Source organism: Furipterus horrens, unplaced genomic scaffold (assembly GCF_987537825.1).
Source record: "Furipterus horrens unplaced genomic scaffold, mFurHor1.1.pri manual_scaffold_8, whole genome shotgun sequence".
Classification (NCBI taxonomy): Eukaryota; Metazoa; Chordata; class Mammalia; order Chiroptera; family Furipteridae; genus Furipterus; species Furipterus horrens.
Window position 1 is genome coordinate 36,741,106 of NW_028327178.1, and position 24,567 is coordinate 36,765,672.

General features: G+C 37.2%; 1 protein-coding gene across 3 annotated transcripts in view; it reads left to right on the forward strand.

Annotated features, from left to right (window-relative positions):
- ZNF521 (zinc finger protein 521) overlaps nt 1-24,567 on the forward strand; it is a 307,230-nt gene that overhangs the window by 38,840 nt on the left and 243,823 nt on the right. The gene's annotated exons all lie outside the window — the stretch shown is intronic.

Sequence of the window (24,567 nt, forward strand, 5' to 3'; positions counted from 1 at the left end):
CATATGAATATATCATAATTTATTTTTGATTCTTCTAGATATTTTCATTATTTTTAGTTTTTGGTTATTATGAGTAAAGTTGTTGAGAATCTTTCTATATATATATATATATATGTCTTTGTGGGCATATGTTTTATTTCTCTTGAGTTAGTAAGTGGGGATAGAAATGTTGGGGTATGGATGTAGGGTGGGATATGTAAATACATGTTAAATGTAAGTTTTAACTGTATGAAAACGTCTGAACCTTTTACACTCCTACTAGCAATGTCTGAGCATCCTGCTTGTGGATCCATGCTAACATTTGTGTTGTCAGTCTTTTTAATTTTAGCATTTTGTTGGGTGTGTAGAGGTATTCTTTGTGGATTTATTTGCATTTTCTAACTCATATATTTAATTGACTTCATTTAATTTATTTTTCCTCAGAATGGATAATTTTTGGAAACTCCCACTAAGTGCAGGCAATTAGTATGATTCTATTTTCAGTGGAATAGCTCATGCTTTAAAGGAAGCTTTATTGATATGGAATCAACATTAACATTAGAGTAAAGATGTGGGAACATGGCTGATGTGGCCAGTATACACTCTGCTTGCAAGAAATCTTACTTAAGGTGAGATTGCCTTATCTCTCATGTGAAAGGTTAACTTTCAGATTCAAATAATTAAAAAAAACAAACAAACTTCCAACTTTACTTAGTGTTTACTTATTGAGTTTCTGCCTTATAGTTATTCTTATGTTTAGCTCTATGAAATAGAATAGAAGCTAAAAACATTATTCCTTTACAAATTTATATATTATACAATATCTATTTCTTTATATACTGTACAACTTTAATATCAGTGCAGAAAATGCTGAATTTTCAGCACATAGTATGGTGAAGATAATATTTATGGGTTAAAATATTGTGTTTCTTCAAAAATTTTTACAAACTCTAATAAAATATTTGGTTTATTTTGATCTTAAGCTTTCTAAAAGCAGGAATTCTCGTCTGTGCTCACATATCACATTTGAATCAGAGGCAGGGGAACAGAGACGTATTTGTGAAGGGAAACACATCTCAGGAAAGGTAAACCTGGTGGGCCTTCATCCTGTTTAGTGTTGTTCAGGATGATTTCTTCCAAAGGGTAGCATATTGATGAAAAAAAGCAGACGTGGAGGATCAGGGAGAGAGCAAAACAAGAGGGAGAGGGAGAAACAAAACCAGGAATCATTCACATTTGTTGAAGTATTAAAGTTGAAACTTTAATTAGCTAAGGGTCTAATTTGGAAAAGATTAAAGATGCTGGAAGCATTTTAATTAAAAATGTAACATGATACTCTTACCTTCTACATTGGTTGTAGCCTTTTAATGTAAGTTAACGTGTCCAACTCTTACAATTTTTGTTTCCTGCTGCTTGAATTAACTTTTCTTGGTGTTTTTTTTTTTTTCTTCCTGTTGTTATTCTTCCATCTTTTCTTGCTCTTCTTCTCATCCCCCTTCCCCTGCCCTTCCCCTCCCCCCCTGCCCCTCCTCTTCCTTCCTTTCTCTTTCTTCTTCTGATGGATGAAGTGCTAGTTTGGCTAACCATGATAATTCTAGTTGTTTTTTCCCTCTTAGTTTTACTCTTTCTTTCATCATTCTTTTCATTCCTTTTGTCTTTTAACTTCATCTAGCCATATTGTATCTTTGCTAATTTTCCTTATTCCTATTCTTTCTCTAATACTCTTAATTTCTTTGTTGTCCACTTTTTTCCTCTTAATGTCTCCCTGTTTTATAGCTTCTTGGCTGCTCTTTCAACTTTTCATTTGCTCTTATGGCTTCTCTTTCTCTTCTATTAATCTTGAAATCTTTACTTACATGTTTGGTCCTACCAAGCTCGACCTTAGCTGGAGGAGTTTTTGGTGAACAGTTTACATGAAGAAAGAGGGAATTCTAAATAGTGTACTAGAGGATTAATTATAAGGCAGAATTAGGAAAGAAGTCTTAAAATTTACTGTTTGCAAAAGAACAGAAAGCTGAGGATTCTAGGGTCTGATGCATATGGGAGTAACTCAGGGTAGTTCTGTTGTCAGAGAACTGGTAGAAACCATGCTTTGAGATTCCCCCCGTCTTTTGACTGAGGATTTCTTTGGTCACTTTTATCCCCAAGGGCGAGGCACATTCCTAGGACAGTCTGCCTAGATAAAAACAGATTCACTCTTTATCAAAAGTCTTGAAAAATTCTGGTATAATCTTGGCAAGTGAGCCCAGACTAGACCAAGCTTTAGGAAATGAAATTTAAATATGAAGCAAGATAATCAATTCTGGACCCAGATGTGAAAGTTATCTTGTGGATTGACAATGCCCCATGTCAATTTGTGAGTAGATATCAGTCACCTGGGCCAAACTCACAGACTGTAGATTTAGCAGGAAACTCCGAGGTCTAAAGGGTTATACACACTGTTCATGGAGTCCATACTGATGGGTGTTCTGGAATGTGGGCTCTATTCTGGACAAGCATCGTGATCTAAGAAAGAGCAAAACAGCCCCTAAGGACAATAGGGGACAGGGTGGCACTCATGAAAATTAGTTTTTTCTTTGTCTCATGGTGCAATTTTCCTGTAGTTTACAGTCCAGCATGTGTTAGTAAGTTATGTTCATCCCTGCTTGAAGGAATAAGGAGAAAAGTGAGAGAAAAACAACTAAATCCCACTCTTCAATTGTAGCAGTAGAGGGAAGCCACCTGTTTTGCCCCAGCCGTTCTCTTTTTCCTGGAGTCTGGGAAGAGAGGGAAATCAACACTCTAATGCTGTTGGGACTCTCTGATGCAGAAGATAGATTATCAAAATATGTATTTAAAGAAGGAAAAGCACAGAGAACATCTCATTTTACTAATCCACAAACCCTGTCATTTTTTGCCATTTCCCTCAGGGGATGGGGAGGGCTGGAAGCCAGAGGGGTCTCATCACACTTCTCAACAAAGATTTAATAGCAGAGTGCTATGGGGAAGGCTGAGATTATGGAGTCTTTATTATGCTTACAAAACCGAGTTAGAACTAGCATTGTAAATCATCAAAACTGAGCTACACTTCACAGGATAAATTTGCAAAGTGCATTTGGTAATACTGTATGCTTGTTGTTCTGAGTCATTTTTCTCTTCTCTCCTGCTAATTTGCAAACTTGAGTTGTCTGTAAAGTGTTCTTTCATATCATTAATGTGATTTGCCTGGGTGTAAATGAAGAAAAAAAACGAAATAGCATTCTTTGTATTCATTCTAAATCCTCTGGTCCATCATACTGTTGGTAAGATGAGTAGGTAGAGAGAGATGTGTGACAGCAAGAATGTTGCACTGTGGGGGAACATGTTTGTAGGCCAGATTTAGAAAACCCTAACTGTATTTGTGACTCCTTTACAAATATTATTACTGTACAGGTTCTTGTTTTTGAGGAAAATGAACTGAATCGATGAGTGGACGCTATACATTAGAACAAAATAGTATATGTTCACTTACTTTGATTTTAAAACTTCTGAGACTTCCTGGAATCGTCACACAGATTTTGTGAACTGAAGACTTTTAGACATCTGGATTACTTTTGGCCAAAGAATTTTTAAAGCGAAAGACATTTTTTTCTTTCCAAATTAAAGACTGGTTGGTCCTACTTGAAAATCAAGCACCATAAAAGCTAGTTCTATTGGCAGTGGGAATAAGGTAATTGAGTGTTTGTGGAATGAAGCATCATTTTCATAGAAGCATATTGAAACTTTTAAGATATTTTTCTTTTTTTTCCTTTTTAAATTATTATTTAAAATAAATTACATGAAATAAATGATATTTTAACTTTTTAGTTTAGAGTTAATACATATTTGCATCTTTCTCTGTTATCTTCTGTTAATTCATTATTCATATTTTGTTATTAACTTTACATATTAATTATCTATTTCAATTTTAATTAGGCTTAAGGCACTGTATATTTTATTTTTCTGTTTTCCTCCATTTTGATTGATTTCTGGTTTCCTACTTAAAATATTTTTTTGGTTTGGGCTTACTTCATCCTCTCAGCCCCCAAATGCAGTTTCAGGGCTTCCATCATTTCCACACCCAGCCATTTCTCCACATACTTCCTATTTTTTGGACCAGTGGTTTCCAAACTTTTTGACTTAAAAAATTAGCATATGTCTTCATAATATGTATTTATTAATATACTATATAGATATGTATATGATATAACATTTATAAAACAGAAATTGAAAAATGAAATAAAGATGAAACAAACAGGTTTTTAAAATAAATTTATGCCCCTTGCCGGTGTGGCTCAGTTGGTTGAGCATAGTCCCATGCACTGAAAGGTCAAGGGTTTGATTCCTTGGCTGTGGGTTCGAACTCTGGGGCACATACAAGAAAGCAACCAATAGTTCTTTCTCACATTGATGTCTTGGTCACTGCCTCCATCTCTGTCTCTCTCTCCCCTAACACCTTGTCTAAAAAGCAATGAAAAAATGCCCTTGGGTAAGATAAAAATAAATAAATTCATGTTGTTTTGAAATCCTGGTCTAGATTCATTTATTTGACAATTTATTTTAAGGGCTGTGAGTGCTGAAGAAAAAGCTATTTCAAAACCCACCAAAGAGAGAACATACATTATTAAACTTTTTAATAAGGTTCACCATTATCAATGGTGGATATAAGCCTGTATTTAAAATAATTTTTCTGGTAATCTCAATTTTGTTTTGCCAGCTTTTGTCAAATCTGCTTACATTGTTTCTTTCTTACCACTTCTTTATTACAGTGAATGACAATATCGAGAAGTGAAAGGGCAAGATGTGCCATTTCCTTGTTGATTACTTGTTTTTGATTGTCCATATCTAGCAGAAGAAAACTTTTTAAATCACTTGTCAAAATTTGGGAATTTTGCATGAATTAGTTTAGTTAACATTAAATAAGATGATCCATACATCTATTTCATTGGGCATAGTAGGCAGCGCTATTTTGAGAAGTGAGAAGGGACTAGCAAAGCAAGGGTGTCCAGGCCCTTGGGAGAACTATTTATTTTCTCTCTTTCAGCAAGGTCTGATTTGTTTCTGGATGGCTATTTATGGATGGAGTCTGTTCTGATGACTTGCTAAATATACAGTGTATCTTCTCTACCCTAGGATAAATACCTTGTATTTCAGAGACCACTGTTTTTGACCATCATTAACTTCATTGAGTGCAAAACAACTCAGTGAATCTCCACTCACTTCAACTTTAGAGAAAGTGGGGGGACCCTGTTTGTCATTTTCTTAGTGTAGCAGGATCCTTAGTTCTTTTATGCATTTATCAGAGAAAAAGCAGTCCTCCACAATTGGTTCCAACCTCTGAGCTGTTGGTAGAGTGAGCTCCTTTTTCTGATTTTGTAGGAAAGGTCAATTTAACTATTATCTGATTTAAAAGCTTTGTGCTTTCCATATTGATTTTGCTGCAGCAGAACTTTTGATATTGGTACATAGTCTACCATTCTTTTCTTGATATGTTTGTTTGTAAAATTTTCTACTAAAATATGGATATAAAAGAATCATTTTTAGGTTCATTACTTCTTTGATGCTGTTGGGCATTGTAATTGGGATTTGTAAAAGGGTTTTGTACCTATGGGTTACAGTGTCCTACTATGAATGATGAGTTATTACATATATTAATTTATTAAAATGAAATAGTTGGAGTGGTGCTGGGGTAATTTAATAAATGTTTCTCTATTTTTTGATGCATATTTTAAAATTAGCTGTTTTTACTCTCAACCTGCTTTAAAAACTTGTGAATCACTAGAAAGCTACTAATTATGAACAGAAAGTTCCTGAAGGGTGAGATTTCCTAGAAATAAAAAGTAAATGGCTGTATTCATTTCATTTTTCATAAGTAAAACCTAAGCAGAGAAAATCCTGTATGTATATTATATATATATAAGCCCTGGCTGGTTTGGCTCAGTGGATTGAGCGTCGGCCTGCGAGCTAAGTGTCGCTGGTTTGATCTTCCAGTCAGGGCACATCAGAGAAGGAAAACTCTGATTCCAAAAAACCTCCGCTGCCTTGCGGCATACCTCTTCAGGGGAAAGGCTAAGGGAGTAAACCCCGACAGAAAATCCGGAGCCGGAGTCCCTAAGGCGGTTTGACGTTGTAGTCAACACCGGCAACTCCTGCGGCGCACCTGAAGCCAAGCTGTATTGACTCCGTCTTTCCCTTGGATCCTTCAGCTGCGAAGAGAGGGGGGGTCTGCTGCATGGGCAACAGCAGACCCTCCATATCACCCTGCCCAGGCTCTGTAGCTTCAGCTTCACTGGAGAGGTCCAGCATCATCGCAAGATGTCGATTCAACACGGGAGGAGACAGATACCATGTCACTCCCGAGTCGGACTGCACAGCCATTCTCGGTGGTGCAGATAGACTCTTAAGAAGCTACACCATCGTCTCTCGAGACGGACAGCTGCCGACGACGACGATATATATATATATATATATATATATATATATATAAAATATATATAAAGCTGTATTCACAAATTACTGCTCTTTGATTAACCTGAGTTTTTGAAACTACCATTTTGAAATGAATAGAGTTCAAGAAGAAAATTGGCATTATTTATTTGTGTATTAAAAAATGTTACATTTGGATATCTTATGTAACCACTGTTGTTTCAGATAAAGGGTTTTGCCTTACTTGTACAATTAACATTGAATATATAATCATCTAATTCTGTGGTTTCAGGATTTGCAAAAATTTGTACTTAAAATGTCAAGAATACAAACCATGGAAGAATATCTTCAAGAATTCCCACCATGTCCTTGATGGTCATTGATTAAAACTGCCAGTTTGTCCCTGTGGAGAAGGGTGAAAATTATAACTGAAGGGCTGTATTTGGGATGTGGAAACATTGGGGTCTCTTTTGTGGGGATGGTGAATTCAAAGAGACCAAACATTTCCTAGGCCCTCAGCAGCCATTCAGTCTATCTCATAAGCAGGGCAGTGTTTAGTTATTTGGATACAGTTCTGCGCACACAAGGGCTCTGCTGCATGTAGCCTGTTCTGTTCTCAGATGTGAAATTCAAAATGTTAAAATTTAAGATGTTGAATTTTTACATATTTGCATGACTGCACTTAATTATATATATTTTTATATTACTTAGGATAGTTATGACCTGTAGATATCTACTTCCCTTATATAGGGTAGTGAGTTGCTAGAGAAGCTATTAAAAGTAGACATTTTCCTATCCTTTCTTCTTGTGCTAAATCTCTAGCTGGGGACCTTGTCTTTGGGGAACGGCAGCAATGTCACAGAGATCTATGACCTCTTAATAGGCCTTGGGAAGGAGAGGCAGGAATCCCTCTACACTGTGCCTCAGGGCTTAGTTCCTTTAAACTTCAAGGAATTGGACTGGAACTCTTTACTTCTCCTTTCTTTCAGTTTTACCTTCAGGGGAAATTGATCGATTAGAGGTGATTATTCCACAAACTCTGAATCCCATTCCCCTCTTTGTTCCAACTGGAGCTTCTCAAAGTTTAAAGGGATTGTGTCTCCTGTGTGAATTGTAGAATGAATTTAAGTAGATTATTGGGTGGAACTCTTTGAACACACATTAAAAATGCTAGAAAATATATTTGGAGCAGAAGGAAATATCTGAATTTGAAGCAAAAGGAAAGGGAAACACTTGTTTCAGTATAATTATAATGTAATTATCTGCTGTGCTTCTGAGCAAATGATTAGCTGTTAGAATGTAGAATCATAGTAGTACTTCAAACCAAGAAAATAGCTGGGTCAGTGCAATAAATGGACAAATGTGTAAAACCTAGATGGTGAGTGAGACCGTAATAGGACCGAAGACATCCATAAATGAGTGGGCTTATATATGTCTTCTATTAAGCATAGTGAGCCACTAATTGATAGCTTTTAGTTTTTTTCTAACTTCAACAACAAAAATATATATCCCTAATATTTTTTTGCATGTGTGATATATTTGTCTTATGGACATTGTGGATCATGTTAGGATTATATTTAATACCACATCAATTTAATTTTTTCCTCCTTTAAAAAATCTAATTCTTGGACTCTACCTACCACAGAGCAGTATTAGCTCCCCCTGGTGACTAAATAAAAATGTAGATAAAGATTATTGGGGTGATTAGCTTCCTTAATTTTAACCTTTAAATGCATAGTTAATATTAGGAGGCATTCACTAGTCATGTACACTGAACTATTTTCCAAGACAAATTCCAATTAGTCTTGAGAAATGTCCATTTCCAGGGCTGTTTATCTACATAATGAAGGCTAGTGTATCTCTTGTGGCTGTCTTGCGGTTGTGCCCATTTTAATGATCCCAGAGCTCTTGGTTTTCTAATGTGGGAATATTGGAACAGAGGGTAGATATTCAGATCTTCTGTAAACTAGGAGCTGATGACAAATGAAAAAATAAAAAAGCTGCTGCCAGTTTACCTATCTCTATCATCCTTGCAAAATAAACTTTATGAAAGAGGTTATCACTGTTAAAATGATTTAGAAGAAATACTCTTAGAACTAAAACACACTACTATACATTCAAACATTAAGATACGTTTTTGTTATATCAAGAAAACATTTTAAATTTAATTTATGAATTATTTAAAGTATATATTTCTCAGATTGCCTTTCAACTTAACTCATAATTTTATAAAATTTTTCCCAATCATAATTCAATGATCAGGCTGACCGATTTTTGAGAATGCTTTTATAATCTTTTCATAAAGAAATTTCTCAAATCTGTCATATATTGTACTCACTATCTCTTACGTATACTTTTATTTTCTGTGTGAAGTATTTGCTTTCACTAATGTTCTATACCGGTTATCAGAAAGCAATGTTCTGTGACTATGGATCTGGTTTAATATTTTAGTAAATATTATATATTATGCATTCAAAAGAAAAGATTTGAAATTTTATCTGGAGCTAATGTCTGAGTTGTTCTTTTACTCCTTCTGTTCTTCTAAATATTTTCTATAATATATCACTCCCTTGCCATCCTTTTGCTTTTCTTCCTCTCCCAGGGCTTTATTTTTAGAGTACAAGCCTTGGCCTATTGGTTTGTATTTTCTTTTTGTTTCCCACTAAGGTACCTCACTGTATTGAGTGGAAAGATACAAATACTAAACTCAGCCATTTCTTAGTATCAGCTTCCGCGGGTGGAAATCTAATTGAAGCTTTTTTTTGGAGTTATTGATACTGTTTTTGTCATTTGGTCTGAAGTGATGGCTTGGTTAGCAAGCAGCACAGCTAAACACAGTCCCCTCTTCTCTTCTCAACTTATTTTTTCCTCCTTCCATTACTTCCTGCGTCAAGCACACTGGCTGCCCTTTGCAGTTCATTTGTCCCAGTGCCTAGCAGAAGAGCAGAGGGCTGTGCTTTGCCTTAACTTTTGCTCGTGGTCACTCATAGGTATAATTTAAGCTGGTGCCCACCAACTAAATAGTGACAGCTTTCTTTTGTGAACAACAGTTTAAAACAGACAGGTGTTTATTTATACAAATGTTGTTCCATTGCCTAGATGCTGCAGTCTGGCTTACTATAATAAAAAGTGAATGGCACTGTTTCTTGCTATGCGAAGAACATGCAGAGATAGTGAAATGAGTAGCAGGTCTTAGTAGTTTGTCTTTCCAAATAATATACATTTGTAAACAATTCAGTTCAATAAACATTTCAAGATCCTACTCTTTTTCTAATAAACACTGGAGATACAGAGCCCAGGATCTTCTGAAAGAAAAATGGTGCAAAGGGAGTCACTGAGCCCAACCTGGAGCTTTAGGGATGGCTTGCTGGAGCACAGAGTGCCTATAGTGATGAGCAAGAGTTAGCTAGGTAAAGAAAGGCAGGGAGAGAGACATTTCTGGCAGAAAAAAGAGAAAGAATAGGACAGAGATGGGACAACGTAGCATCTGCTGGGGTAACTTTAACCTAGAGGAAAAAGGGTAAACTAGGGAATTAGTGAGAGAATAAGAATGTATTAGGAATCTATTGCTGTGTAATGAATTACTCCAAAACTTTTTGACTTAAAACAGTATTGATGTATTTTTTTAAAATTTCTGTAGGTCAGAACTCTGGGAGGAGCTGACCTGGGAGATTCTTGTTTCTGGTCTTTTAATAAGTTTGCAATCAAGGTGCTGGTCTGGGATGCTGTTCTCAGAATGGGGCTAGAGGGTCTATGCCCACACTCAGTGATGTGGCTGCTGATTGAAGACATTAGGTCTTCACCACGTGATCCTGTCTGTAGAGTAGCTTATGACATGGCAGCTGGCTTTCCATAGACCAATTAATCTGAGAGGAAGAGGGAGAGAGAGGCAGAGGGAGAGAGAGGCAGGGGGTAGAAAGAGAGAGGCCGTATCTTTTATGACTTAATCTTGGAAGAGGCATACCGTTACTTCTGCCATGTTCTAGGTCACACAGATCAGTGCTAGTATGATATGAGAGAGAATTACACAGACACATGAAAACCAGAAGATGGGGTCACTGGGGGTCATCTTGAAGTCTGGTTACTGCAGTGAACTAGGAGGAGAAGATAGGATTCTGCTATGGTGAGCCATGTTAAGAATTGAAATTTGATTCTTCCACCTGTGTATTTCAGACTTTTCTGAGGAACCTCCCAGCCATCAGCCAAGTAGCTGTGGAGGTAGGAGGATGAGTTAGCAGGGATCTTCTTTCTATTCCAGGCTGGAATTGTTTTATATGCTGGGTATTCAAGTAAGATTTTATTTGAATATTGAGTTTAGAAACTTAAGAATTTCAGTATACTGTTTTAGGCAGTGGGTAATCATTGGATGGTTTTATGCAGGGGAATACATGGTCAATTAGATGGTGTATTGGAGGAGAAATTAGGGGGAAGGGGTGCCAGATTGACTGCTCTTATGATATGCCAGTAAGAGAAGATGGAGTCAAAACAAGTGCAGTGGTGATAAGAGAGGAGAAGAGGGTCAAACCCAATAAATGTTGGGAGGTAAACATCATCCAGCTGTAGTGTGTAATTGTTGAGCATAAGAGCAAGGAAGAGATCTAGAACAAGTCCCACATCTCTGAATTCCTCACTTCTTCAGCTGGCCATCGCTTATTCTAAGAATAAAAGAAGCACATTTGGAAGGTACGTAGGTGAGTTCACTTTTGCTTCCGTTAAATTTGTGATGCTTTTTGGCTAGAATTGTTTAAAAGAGCATTTGTATGCGTAGGCCAGAACCCAAAAGTAGTCATTGGGTCTCTTAACATCCTTCCTATCTCTTTGAGTTGTGGTTTAGTTTTCCCTTTGTCAATTATCTAAGTCTCTTCCCCAGTGTATCCCCATTTTTTGTAATAGTTCCTGATCCAGTCCCCCTCCCTTTTAATAATGAAGACTCTCATCCCCTCAGGGTTGTTACCCCTTGAGCTTTGGTTATGGGATATGAGGTCCCTTGTAGTTGGGGTTGTTACAGCAAGTGGAAATGACACCCTGAAAAAGCAAGATGTGTAGAAGCATTAAGGCTGGCTAATGTTCTTTTCTTTCAAGATGAGGAGTTTTGACATACAAGGTTTAATGCCTTATTGAAATACAGCAAATGGATGCTAAGAAGGGTGCTTTATTCTCATAGGATTAGAGCAGTGGGTTTTCTTTTTAAAAAACATACTAAGGTTCATCTCTGTGGGAAATCTTATTACTTAGGAATTATTGGTTATGCCCACCAGCACCCCCCCAAAAGAAATTACCAGGCAGATTTAATTTTACCATTCTTTTTTTTTTTTTTTTTAAATCTGTGACCATCTTGTGAATTTTAACAGGCTACTTTTATGGCTGATTTTCAGACTTGCCGTTTCCCATCATCTCCCTTAGTATTATTTTCATTAAAAATTCCATTAGCTTAAAAAAATCAATGTAATCACTCAGTAGTAATTAATTCTTACCAAGCTTTGACATGGAAGATGAATTAACAAAACTTCAAACTGTTAAAATGAGTAAAAAGAGGTGTGTGGGTAATAGGACTGGTAGAGATTTCAGTGTAGTGGATAGAGGGTGGGCTCTGGCAACTGACCGACCAAAATGTAAATCTCATTTCTCCCAAAACTAGCTGTGTGGCCTGAGGCATATTATTTACATTTTTAATCTATAATTTCCTTATTTGTAAAATAGGGACAATAATAATAAGGCAGTAATATTGTCTACTTCATAGGGTTGTGGAGATTAAATGAGATTATAGATGTATCATCCTAGTAAGGTAGTTGGCACACAGTGAATGCTCATTATCAATGTAATTATTAGGATTATAAACGGCAGTAATGATTCCTTTAAGAATAACTCAGTGAGTCAGATTCCTGATTTGACTGTCTTCCAGAATCCAGAGAGGTTTTGAAAGAATTAATGTGACTTAATGTCTGAGGGAAATAAGTATTAATTTAATTAAGTATGCCTATCACCATTCTAGAAAGACCTTAGTGTTTAGTTTATATAGAATAGAGGATATTGTATTTTGAGAATAAAGAAGAGGGGCCCTGTTTCTATATCACATTTTGTTCTAATTTTCTTCTATGCAGAATATTAAACATTAAGGCTCTGACAATATTTTGGCCTGAACTCTGGTGTGCATAAGTGTGAGAGAGCTGAGCAATGGATACCATTGAAAAATGTTATACTAGTATATTATTTATTTAGTGACACAGTTTTCCTATGCATCTTTTAGACTATTTTAAAAATTCTCCTTGGCTTTATGAATTATCTCAAAATGATAAAATAATATTAATTTTAGTTTTGTGCAATTGAAAATATCCAGTTATGCTAGGCAAGCATAAGCATCATGAAGTTGACCTAACAATAAGAGAATCAGGTGATCAATGGTTTGGAAAATTAAGTCTAAGTGAGTTCATTTAAACATGGGAGATTGGTACTTTTGTTTTGTAGGGGAGTAGAGCCTAAAAAATGCACCCGTGCAACAAATGACTAGTGAACATGAAGACACTTGACTGTTTTTGTAGTGCACCAAACATTAAAGCAACATATTTAACGTGTACATGTTAGTTTTCATGATATTCTCATCCTCTGCTATGCATTGCAAGGCTACAAAGAAATGTGAGTCATGAATCTTATTGCAAAGGATCTCACCTGAAAAAATGATATTGAATGTTGCTGTAATACCATTAAATGCCAGAATTGTTAATATGAATGATAAGTTCTATAAATGTTCAAAGGGAGTGGTACGTGTGTGCAGGAGCCGGTGGCAGAGGCCTTGGGGAAGAGACCAGAGGTGAACTGCCCCCAGAGAGATCACTTGAAACTGAAGAGTAGGGGGTGGATATGGGATGTTAGGGCAAGATAGGACATCTATCTAGGTAGGGGATTGCAGATGAATTAAAAATACTTGGAGTTAAAATTTTAATATCTTAAAAACATACTCTTATAAGTGGTAGCATTGTGCCACAGCAAGTTGCACGCTCAGGGTGTTCAAGTCCAAGCAGGGCTCAGTGTATGTAAAAAGTGCTGTAGGTGTGCACAAACGTAACCAGGTTAGTTACTAACCAGGAAAAAACATCTGTTTTCACATTAGGTTGCAGGGTAGAACCTGTGAACAACTGTTGGAAGTGAATTAGGTTGTGACAGCATTTTAGAATACTTCTCTAAAATAACATAACCAGTACAGACTACCTGAGGAAGTCTGTTAATTCATCAGAAATACAATGAGCCTGTCTCCAGGAGACTACATTTGATAGTAGCATCTTTTGCCTTAATGCTTTTGTTAAAATGTCATGAAATGTCTTCAGACTTAATTTCATTTAAGTTTTATTCTTATTATGCTATGAGCCTTTGGTGCTTATCAAATGTAAATTTTCTCCAGTGAAGGAAGAAATTACTAGCACAGCTATTAATAGTTTAATGAAAAGTCTTATTGCTTCTTAAAATTTATATTTTCATGGTGATTGACAATTGCTAATTAGTTAATCCTCTGCCTGTGCTCATGAGGTAGGCCAGTATTATCTCCATTGTAAAATGAGAAGATTGAGAAATAAGAACCTTCAGTGGTTTCCTCAACAACCTATTTCTGTATCAACATGGCAAAAATAGTTTACTCTTAAATATTTTTTAACCAAATATCTTTGTATTGAATGATTGACCACGTGAGACATCTTTTCCCTTCACTGTACATTTAAAAAACTATTCATATCAAGGTTTGGCCCCCAGATTAGATTTGATCTATAGGTTTATATGTCTAAGAATGAAAGTAGGCTTTGGACAAATTTCTAAGCTATATAAATTATATATAATAAAAACCCTAAAATAACAGCAGCTCAGACTGGAAGTTTTTATTTTTTTGTCTCATGGGAGAATTCTAGAGATAAGCAGTGTAGAGCTGGTTCTCTTTCTTGGTGCTCTGCTTTGGGAGCATGTGGCTGCCATTGTCAAGTAGGCCAAGCTGGCTGCTGGACTTCATGGTGTCATGTCCAGTTGGAGGTTAGGCAAAGAGGGAAGGTGGGAGCTAACAGAGCCCTTCCTGTCTGAATTGGTTTCCTTTAAACAGCCTTCCCATAAATCCCATAGAGTAATTCCACTTACATCTTACTGGAATGAAAGGATGGATTTTGAGGTAGGTAAACTGATAGCCTCTCACACAATTAGCTTATTGAATATTTGAATTTTGTGTTATTTTGTATTGCTAGTGATTTTCTTTCTTCCAATATCATGTATAATTTAGAGTACTTGCTAAAACATAAGAGTCTTTTAAACTCCCAACATGGACAGAACTTTTTTCTCTGGTTGATAACCTGTATTCTTTAATTATTCAGCAAATCGCAATTGTATTTTCCAATGGAGAAACTGTTTTTGAATCCTGGGCAGAATTATAGTCTAGGACTCTGTGCTTTGTCTACCCTGACCCTTTGTTTTGGATGTCAGTACTCCTAGAGAGAAAAATAAGTAAACATGCCTTTATTGGAACAAAAATGCTCAGTACAGCCCAGTCAGGCACATTATGGATATAGGACCCCAGGGAATGTTTTTCCGAAACATGGTGTAGCACATGGAACTTGTATGTCCCAACCAGCCTCAACACTGTCCTGGTTAACCTTAGAAAGTACATTTTCCATGAGAGCATTATAAAATATGTTCCATTCTCTGTGTCCTGGGACATGGAGGTCAATTAAATGAAAGGTATATTACACACCTGCTCTTTCAGTGTGACATATCGCCTAGCCACCAGTAGCTTGCCATTGCTAGCTTGAGACATACAACGACCTAGGCAGTTTGTCATAGCCAAACAGCTGGTGTGTGACATGCCTGCTTCTCATTGTATGCATGTCATAGGCCTCCAAGTGCTGCCACGCACCCTTCTCTCTCACCTCCCTTCTTTTCTATGGCCTTCTCCAGCATCTACTAATGGGTGGTATAAAATAATGCACTAGGTAATCTATACAAATGAAGGGACTGTAGAAGAAAGTTTTCCATTTTATGTTGAAGAACAGAGTCATGCAAGGTTAGAACTAAGAAGACCCTAAGAGCTCATCTGGTCCAACTCCTTTTTGTAAAAAAGAAAATCCAAACTCATTGTCACTTAGCAATTAGTTGAACTTCTGACTCCACGTCCAGTTGGTTTTGCTATACCAGTTGTTTCATCAAGGTGAATAAATAATGGATCATACAGAAGCCGTTACCAACCATATTCTGGTTCAAATGACTGCTTGTTAGAGGGGTGTTGCCCTTCACATCTTTAGGTGGGCATATATTGCTCCAGAAATTGTCCTGGATATTTATCTATAAGTCAGTAAACCTCTCTTCTCTTCCTTCCATCTCGTTTGAGTATTTTCGTCAATCCTAGCTGCTACTCCATTCTTTGGGAACATTTGGAGAGAAAAGCCTGCTACACTCTGAGAAGGACTTCTGCCCCTTGGGGCTGTGCCGGCAATGCGAGGGCTGCACAATTTCTCTCCAGTGGACAGCCTGCGAGCACAGTGTCCGGTCACTCTCTTGGCATGACAGTGGGCTTCATGGCCTTCTTGGTGCAGTCTTTGGTATTAGTATGGAAGACTCATCTCTGTAGGGGGGATGACTGAAGAGGCAAAAATGATCAGCCACCTGTCAATTCTCTTCCATTGTAGGTGATTCTGTGTGTTCTGGGTGGACTGTATGGAGGGATGATAAGCTTCTTTTTCAGTTACTTCTTGTTTTTTTCTTTGGTTGTCATACCAGGTATTACCTGTGCTGCTGGAGTCCTTGTCAGTCTTCCTGGGTATTTTTACATTTCTCAAACCCCGTATGACACCTCTTTCTAGTTTTCAATAACTCTCTAATGTATCCTGTGTATATCTTAGAAACTCCATAAAATTGGGTATAGATATGATGGGAGAAAAAGTATGCTCAAACTGCCAGTGGCTCATTTTCGTTAATTGGAAAATTTATGGGTGCTTTCAAAGTAAAAACAAGTTTTTAGACATGCTTTATAATATACCTATTACATTTTTAGAGAATTAAAATGTAGATTGTGCCATAAACAACTGCCATTTACCTTTGTGCTTACAATGCTTGGGAGAAACGTAAATGTTTCTCACCACTGTTTGATGTTTTCAAGTTATTAGTATGCACACATCTGTAAGGGTGGGAAAATATTTGAAGACGCAAAGAAAGGAAGGGAGGAGCAGAAACTTTTCAATATGAGGAGCCTATGATTTTCCTTTATCTTTGCTGAAAATAAATTTAACTATTTATAAATGTTTTTTAGGAACTTTAATATTTTTATTATAGCTTTCAAGGTTTGCAGTGGCTTTTTTAAGTTTGCTTTGGTGAGATTTTATGGTCAAATACATCCAGAACTTTTAATAATAAGATAGGTAAAGACATACCAAAACGGAAATATTCTCTTATTTATACACTTTTAGATCAAAACATATTTTTAAAATACCATTCCTATTTTATATTGCCATCTCATATGTCTCTGTCGTATGTGTCTGCCTATCATTGTATTGATATAATAAAGTATTATAGAAAATATTAGTTAATTATTGCTGGGTAGTAAACTACCATAAAAGTAGTGGCTTAGAAACAGTAAGTTTATTACTTTTCAAGAGTCTCTGGGTTGAGTGGTTGGGTCATCTTCTTTTCACGAGGTTGATCTGGAGGTCCACAGGGTCTAGCTCACATGGCTAGTGCTGGCTGCACTGGGGGCTCAGCTGGAGCTCTCCATGGGGAGCCTTCATTGTCCTTCTCTTAGGCCTTTTTATGTCCTTGCTTTGGCTTCTCACAGCATTGGTTTAGGTTTCAAGAGTGTTCCAAGCTCTACGTTGCAGTAATTTCTTGATACCCAGTCTCAGAAATAACACAGTGTTACTTCTAACTTATTCCTTTGGTTAAAGTAAATTTCAGGTTCAACTGAGATTCAAACTCCCCTTTTGATGATGAAGTAGGAAATAGTACTGCAAAAGTGCACGTGGGGTCGAGTTTTGTTGTGCCCATTAAAGAAGCACAATCTACCACAGATATCCAAGTCCTTATTATCATTTATTTTCTTCCAAGTTTTTTATGTAATTTTAATTGACTTTATGCTTCTAACTGAGAAATAGGAAGAAAGAAAGTGTTGCCTAAACTGTAGTCCTTTTGTTCCCTTGTAGCATGGGTCCGTAATGTCTGAATTCTACTCTCAGTTGCTTTGCGAAGGACCTTGCAGTGTTCTTTCTCATCCTATTTATCTCAAAGCTTGTTAGGAGTGGCACACAGCTCAGTAACTGAGTGATGCCCCAAATATTTGTCTCTCAATGGGAGGACTACAGAGTGCCCATAATTTTGAACTTTCTAATTCTGTCTGTCTTCAGAATTCCTTACACTTTTCTCAACTTATCCCCTTAGTCTGTAGAAAATGTTTATTTTAGTCCTTTTGTAGTTTGCTTTCACCTTACTCACTGTCTTTTTCCTCCTTCACTGGATTTTGTAGCATGAATGTTTTTGAAGCAGTTAAGCTTTTGTTTTATAAATTGCAAGTTAATATTCTGTATGGCTTCCTACCCAGACCTCACACGGACCAACTTCTTTATACATTAGGCAGAGGAAAATGGACTTTTCCTGATAGGGATGAGTCAGTTTCCTTCTGCATCAAGATGTTTACACATGGGGACAGATGCAGAGGATGACAAACCTGGATCATGTGACTGCCAGATTGTTTTTCTTTGCTGGATTTCCACGTGGGAAGTGGTGGGAGCTAGAACTTAGCTGCTACTGCGCCCAGGATTTCCGCTGTCCAAGGTGTACCCAGGTTTGTGGTCTGGTCATTTGGCAGGGACACAAGACTGCATTGTCTGGGGCATGCTCACTCTAAGACTGACGTGATCCTGCATCTAAAGTGAAACTTTAGAATGATTTAATTTCACTCAGTGAATCCACACGTGTGCTACAGTTACTACCTGTGTATTGCTTCCAATCTTTGGAGCATAATAAGAATTATTTCTTCTCTGATGCATTTTTTAAAGCCTACTAAAGTCTAAGGTTTTGCCTTTCATGGTGATTATTGTTCCTATAGGTATAAAAGGCCAATGCAATCTCTATAGTGGAATAGGGTCAAAGAAAATCATATACTGTGCCCCTCTCATCACCCAGCTGTCCCATTTTAAAAATGCACAACATATGGGGAAACTGAGTTCCAAAGGTATTCTTAAAGAGGAACAAAAGTCCAAGGGTGTAGAGACTTGCAGAGGAATAGTTGTTTCACTTTCTCTTGTGGCATGAAGTGAGCAGGAAGGATACGTAGTCTAATTGCATCTCTTTATTTGAGCTTTAGATTTGCTTTAACAACAGCAGCTGGAGAGAGAGGTGCCCTGAGGGGCCTAAAGTCTAATCTCAAATTTACTCTGACCCAGTCCATATGCCAAAACACCAGAACAATGTATCTGAGAGATCTCCTGATTGTACAATTTGGTTCCAGGTTCAGTAATTTGTAGAGACCTTTGAATAGGCCAACATTTAGAAGAACTGACAGGTAGAATTGGAAGTACACTTTGAAGACATCTGTAAATTTTGTATTTTTTTGTGCGATTATACACATTTTTTTCCCCTCTGCGATATAAATGAAACAACTAACCTGTGCTTTCTAAAAATAATAACTCAATCGTAATTATGATAAGGAATTTTCAAATCAACAAAAATGCTGTATAACAAAACTTTGCCATCTTTTCATGTAGAGTGAATAAATAATTGAACGTTTTGCTTCTAACCAAAGACCTTGGTACATTAGTGGGTCATCAGTAAATGTTTGGTGAATGACTAATCTATGATTCAATCAGCAAGTCTAAGAATGGGAAAGATTTCTACTCTAGGATTTCTACTAAGGAATTATGGAGATTGTTATAAGAAAATGAGAGAGCGCACGTTCTCCTGGCTATGAGGGTGCGCCCGGCTCTGCTCTGCAGACTCGTGAATAAAGGCCTCGCTTTACTGCTCAAAAAAAAAAAAAAAAAAAAAAAAAGAAAGAAATGCTTTCTGAAATTTGTCTAAACCTTCTTGCAAAAAAGAAAGACTAAATATATGAATGTCTTATAAACAGCTTTTATCTCAGAACTGGTGAAGAAACTGTTGATTTGTCTGTATTTGAAAATATCCTCAAGGACCTATGGTCTGTGTCTACTCCATGATAGTAGAATATAGCATAGAAGATATTCTATTTGGGCTTAATTTTCATGGTATTGCAATATTTCTATCTTAAGTCATACTATTCAGTAGTATTCACATTCATGGTCTATATTTTCTAGTGGCAAACTATATTGTACTCAAATATTTTCAAAGCACTCCAACAATGGTTTCTTTTAATGCCCTAATGAGACTAAATCAACAAATCAGGGCTTCTGGTCAAAATAGTGGCATAGGTAAATTCAGTATTCATATCCTCTCACGATCACATCAGAATTACAACTAACCTACAGAGCAGCCATCATTCAGAACTTCTTGAAATCTAGCTAAAGAGAAGTCCTACACTTCAGGATACAAAGAAGAAGCCATGCTGAGACTGGGAGGAGGGGTGGATATGTGGAAAGGGTTGGTCCCACACCTACATGTGGCAGTTAAAAATAGGGTGGGATATTTTGGCTACAGACCTCTGAGGAGTGAGAGGTCCCAATCCCACACCAGGTCCCCTAGCCCAGGGTCCTAGTGCTTAGAAGAGAAGACCCCATAACTTCTGGCTGTGAAAACCAATGGGGATTGTAGCTGAGTGAGAGGGTGGGCTTCTGGAGACTCTGTGTTCCTCTTAAAGGGCCCATGCATGGAATTATTCAGGTTCACTCTGAGCTCTAGAGCTATGTCAGCAGCTTGAAAGGTGCCACAGACATACAGGAGAAGCTGAATTGTGTATCTAGGGTTGCAAGGGCAGTTTTCTCCCAAAAAGAAGTAGTAGAAGAGACCATTATGCCTTTGCTGAGCCCTTCCCCCACAGAGCTGGCAGGTGGATGCTATATCTAAATCTCTGTCAAGCTGGCTAAAAATTTTCCTGCCCTGCCATTATACCCTGAGACCCCACCCACCCAACTTGCGGGGCCCACCCAAGCAGTTTCCAGTGACTTTTCCATACAAAAGGCCTGTCTTGGCTCATGCTTTGGACTATTAAAAAAATCTCTCAAAGATTCACAAACCCCAAACCAGTAGCATCTGGCCTTGGCATCCATCTTGCTAAGTGGCCCCAGGTCTGGTACTAGTGGCAGACAGCCTTGGTTCACAGCTTGGCCTTTCCTAGGCACCTCCAATCCTAACACAAGTAGCGGCCATCTGCACAGTGCTTTGTAGCTCATGCTGTAGCCACAGGGAGAGCACGGGTGGTGGCTGAGCTTGGTCTACATCTTCTGGGAGGCCCCAGAGCCAGTGGACCTGGTGGACAGCTTCAGACCATGCCAGAGCACCACCCTCTCACCCCTCCAAATGACACAGTCAAGGGGCAGACTCATCAGGCACCAGAGCCCTACTGAAGTAAGTCCTGCTCAGTGGGGTTGGTCCCTGAACAGCTGACCCTCTGTTGTGGTCGTGGTTAATCCTTGCAAAGGATTGGCCTTAGGTTAAATCCCAACCACTGATTTGCCAACAGCAATCAAGGCTCCACTAAAACAGGAGGATGTACACAACCCATGTGGGCATGGCAGGGCAGCTTGAGCACTATGCTTGGGTGACTTTGGTGGCTGCTCCACTGGGCCCTCTGGGACACCTACTATATAAGGACACTCTACCAAAACTGAGAGACATAGCAGCTCTAACTAATACATAGAAATAAACAAAGGAGGCAGCTAAAATGAGGATACAATGGAACATGTCGCAAATGAAATAACAGGACAAAACTCCAGAAAAAGAACTAAACAAAATGACGACAAGCAATACCAGATACAGAGTTCAAAACACTGGTTACAAGGATAGTCAATGAACTTAGCGAAAGAGTAGATGAACTTAGATAGGGAACATACAAAAGAAAATAGAAAAAAATGAAGAAAGAACCAGTAAGACATAAAGAATACAATAACTGAAATGAAGAATACATTATGAAGAATACAGTAGAGTAGATGAAGCAGAAGATAAAATCAGTGGTTTGGAAAATAAGGAAACAGGAAACACCCAATCAGAAAAGCAAACAGAAAAAAAGAATCCAAAAAAATGTGGGTAGTTTAAAGAGCCTCTGGGACAGCATCAAGCATACCAACATTCTCATCACGGGGGGTGTTGTGAAGAGAAGGCAGAGAGTAAGGAATTGAAAACCTACTTGAAGAAATAATGACGGGAAACTTTCCTAACCTGGTGAAAGATACAGACATATAAGTCCAGGAAGTGCAGAGAGTCCTAAACAAGATGAACCCAAAGAGGCTCACACCAAGACACATTACTATTGAAATGCCGAAGGTTAAAGACAGTGTATCTTACAAGCATCAAGAGAAAGACAGTTAATTACCTACATTGTAGTTTCCATAAGACTGTCAGTTGATTTCTCAACAGAAATGTTGCAGGCCAGAAAGGACTGGCAAGAAATATTCAAAGTGATGAAAAGCAAGGATCTACAAGCATATTTACCCAGCAAAGGTATAATTTAGAATCAAAGGAATGACTTAAGAAAGCTAAGGGAGTTCATCATCACCAATCCAGTATTACAAGAAATGCGAAAGGGTCTTTTATAGGACAAAGAAGAAGAAGAAAAGATTTAAAAAGTGACTATTGTCAAAAAATATATATCAAGTTTGGGGGGAAGTAGAAGAATGTAAAGGGGGGATAAATAGTGATGGAAGGAGACTTGACTCAGGGTGGTAAACACAATACAAAACACAGATTACATATTGTAGAATTGTATACCTGAAACCTGTATAATTTTATTAACCAGTGTCACCCCAGTAAATTCAATTAAAAACAGTACTTTAAATTCAAATGGATTAGATGCTCCAATCAGAAGACAGACATTGGCTGAAGGGGTAACAAAGCATGACCCATATGAATGCTGTCTGTAAGACACTCAATTCACATCAAAAGATACCCAGAACAAGTAAGTAAATAGATGGAAAAAGATATTTCATAGAAAGGAAACAATAACAATAAAAGCTGGGTTAGTGATGCTTATACCAGATAAAATAGACTTTAAAACAAAGGCTATACCAAGAAACAAAGAAGGACCCAAAGAAACCCAAAACATTAAATTGAAAAGACAGATATATTCATACATTGATAGCTGAGATACGGAAACAACCTAAGTGTCCATCAATAGATGAATGAAAAAAGAAGTAATGCATATACAGTATTCCCTCACTTATCGCGGGTATTATGTTCTAGATGCCCCCGCGAAGTAGGAACCTTACGTTTATTCTGCACTCTTAAACCTACATAACTTTAACAACATACATATACAGTACCACAAAATCCAGCGATATAGTGAAAAATCTGTGATAAATAATTAAATATAATATTTTTTTAAATCCCATGATACAGTGCGGCCGCAATAAGTGAACCACGACATAGAGAGGGACTACTGTATACAATGGAATATGATTCAACCATAAAAAAGAATAGAATCTTTCCATCTGCAACAAGGGTGGACCTAAAGGCTTTTGTGCTGAATGAAATAAGCTAGACAGAGAGACAAAAGCCATATGATTTTATTTACATGTGAACTCTAACAAACAAAATAACAAGCAGGACAAAAAGAGACTCATAGCATTTTGAAGGTTGCCTGATGACAGAGGGGTTGGGGGAGTGGGTGAAAAAAGTGAAGGGATTAAGATGTAGAAATTGGTAGTTACATAATAGTCATGGGATGTGAATTACAGCACAGGAAATATAGTCAATAATATAATAACTATGTATGGTATCAGATGTATACTCTATCAGTGTGGTCACTAAGTTATATAAATGTCTAATCACTGGGTTGTACACCAGCAACTAATATATTGTATGAATGTCAGCTTATTTGAACAATAAAAATTATTTTTAAAAATCTTGATGAGCCTTAATGAATATAGAGATATTTTTAAAATCACATAAGATATTAAGAAATAAAGCTCAGAAAATAAAATTAGGAAGGGTTTGAAAAGAATTTTGAATGGATTTGCTGCAACTTTTATATTGCAAATTGAATTTGTGTGAGCTATCACAGACCTTCTGATTAGTACAAACTTACTCTGGTGTCTGTTATAAAAACTGGATCACAAAGTATAAAGTCATATATTTGTGCTTATTGTACTTATCATCTCCTGTAAATTCTTTACTTCAATTTGGGATGTTATAGATGTTTTGAAGAAGTTCCTTATCTATAAAAATGTGGGTCTTATTTTGTGGTACATTTCAGATAGCTAAATATCAACTTTAATAGTATGGACAAAACAGAGAAATACAAAGAAATGGTCAATACTTACAAGCCTTTAAAATTTATGAGCTGACCACACATACACATAAAAAAAATATAGAAAAACTTGGAGTTTTTAAAAAATAATTTTTAATCCTCACCAGAGGACACTCTTTCAATTTTTTTAGAGATAGAAGAAAGGAGGGAGAGAGGGAGGCAGAGAGAGAGAGTGGGAGAGACAGACAGACAGACATCATTGTGAAAGAGAAACTTCGACTGGTTGCCTTCTTGTACACGCCTTGGCTAGGGACCAAACCTCCAACCTAGACATGAGCCCTGACTGGGAATTGAACCAACAACCTTCCAGTCCATGGGACAGTGCTCCAACCAACTAAGCCACACCAACCAGGGCAAGACATACTCTTTTTTTTACTCATTTATTCAACACTTATATTGAGCATCAGCTATGAGCCAGGCATGATCTCTTGTACTGAGGAAACACCATTGAACAGACAGAAAAAGTTTATGATTTCTATGAACTTACTGTCTAGTGATTTGGATTAAGTGCAGTATAAAGATATATATATATATATATATATATATATATATATATATATATATATATTCTAGAGACTAATTAAGCACTAAAATGTGTAGTGAAGTCATGAGAGGTTGGTGGAGTTGACCATGTTTCAGGAAGACCTACTTTATGGTAAGGGAGACTTGAACTTGACCGTGAGGAAAAGAAGGTCGAGAGGAAGTTAGACATGTACTTTAATGTAAACATTTATAGTGTGATCTGAGAAGCTCAAAACACTGTCTAAGAAGAGTGTTTG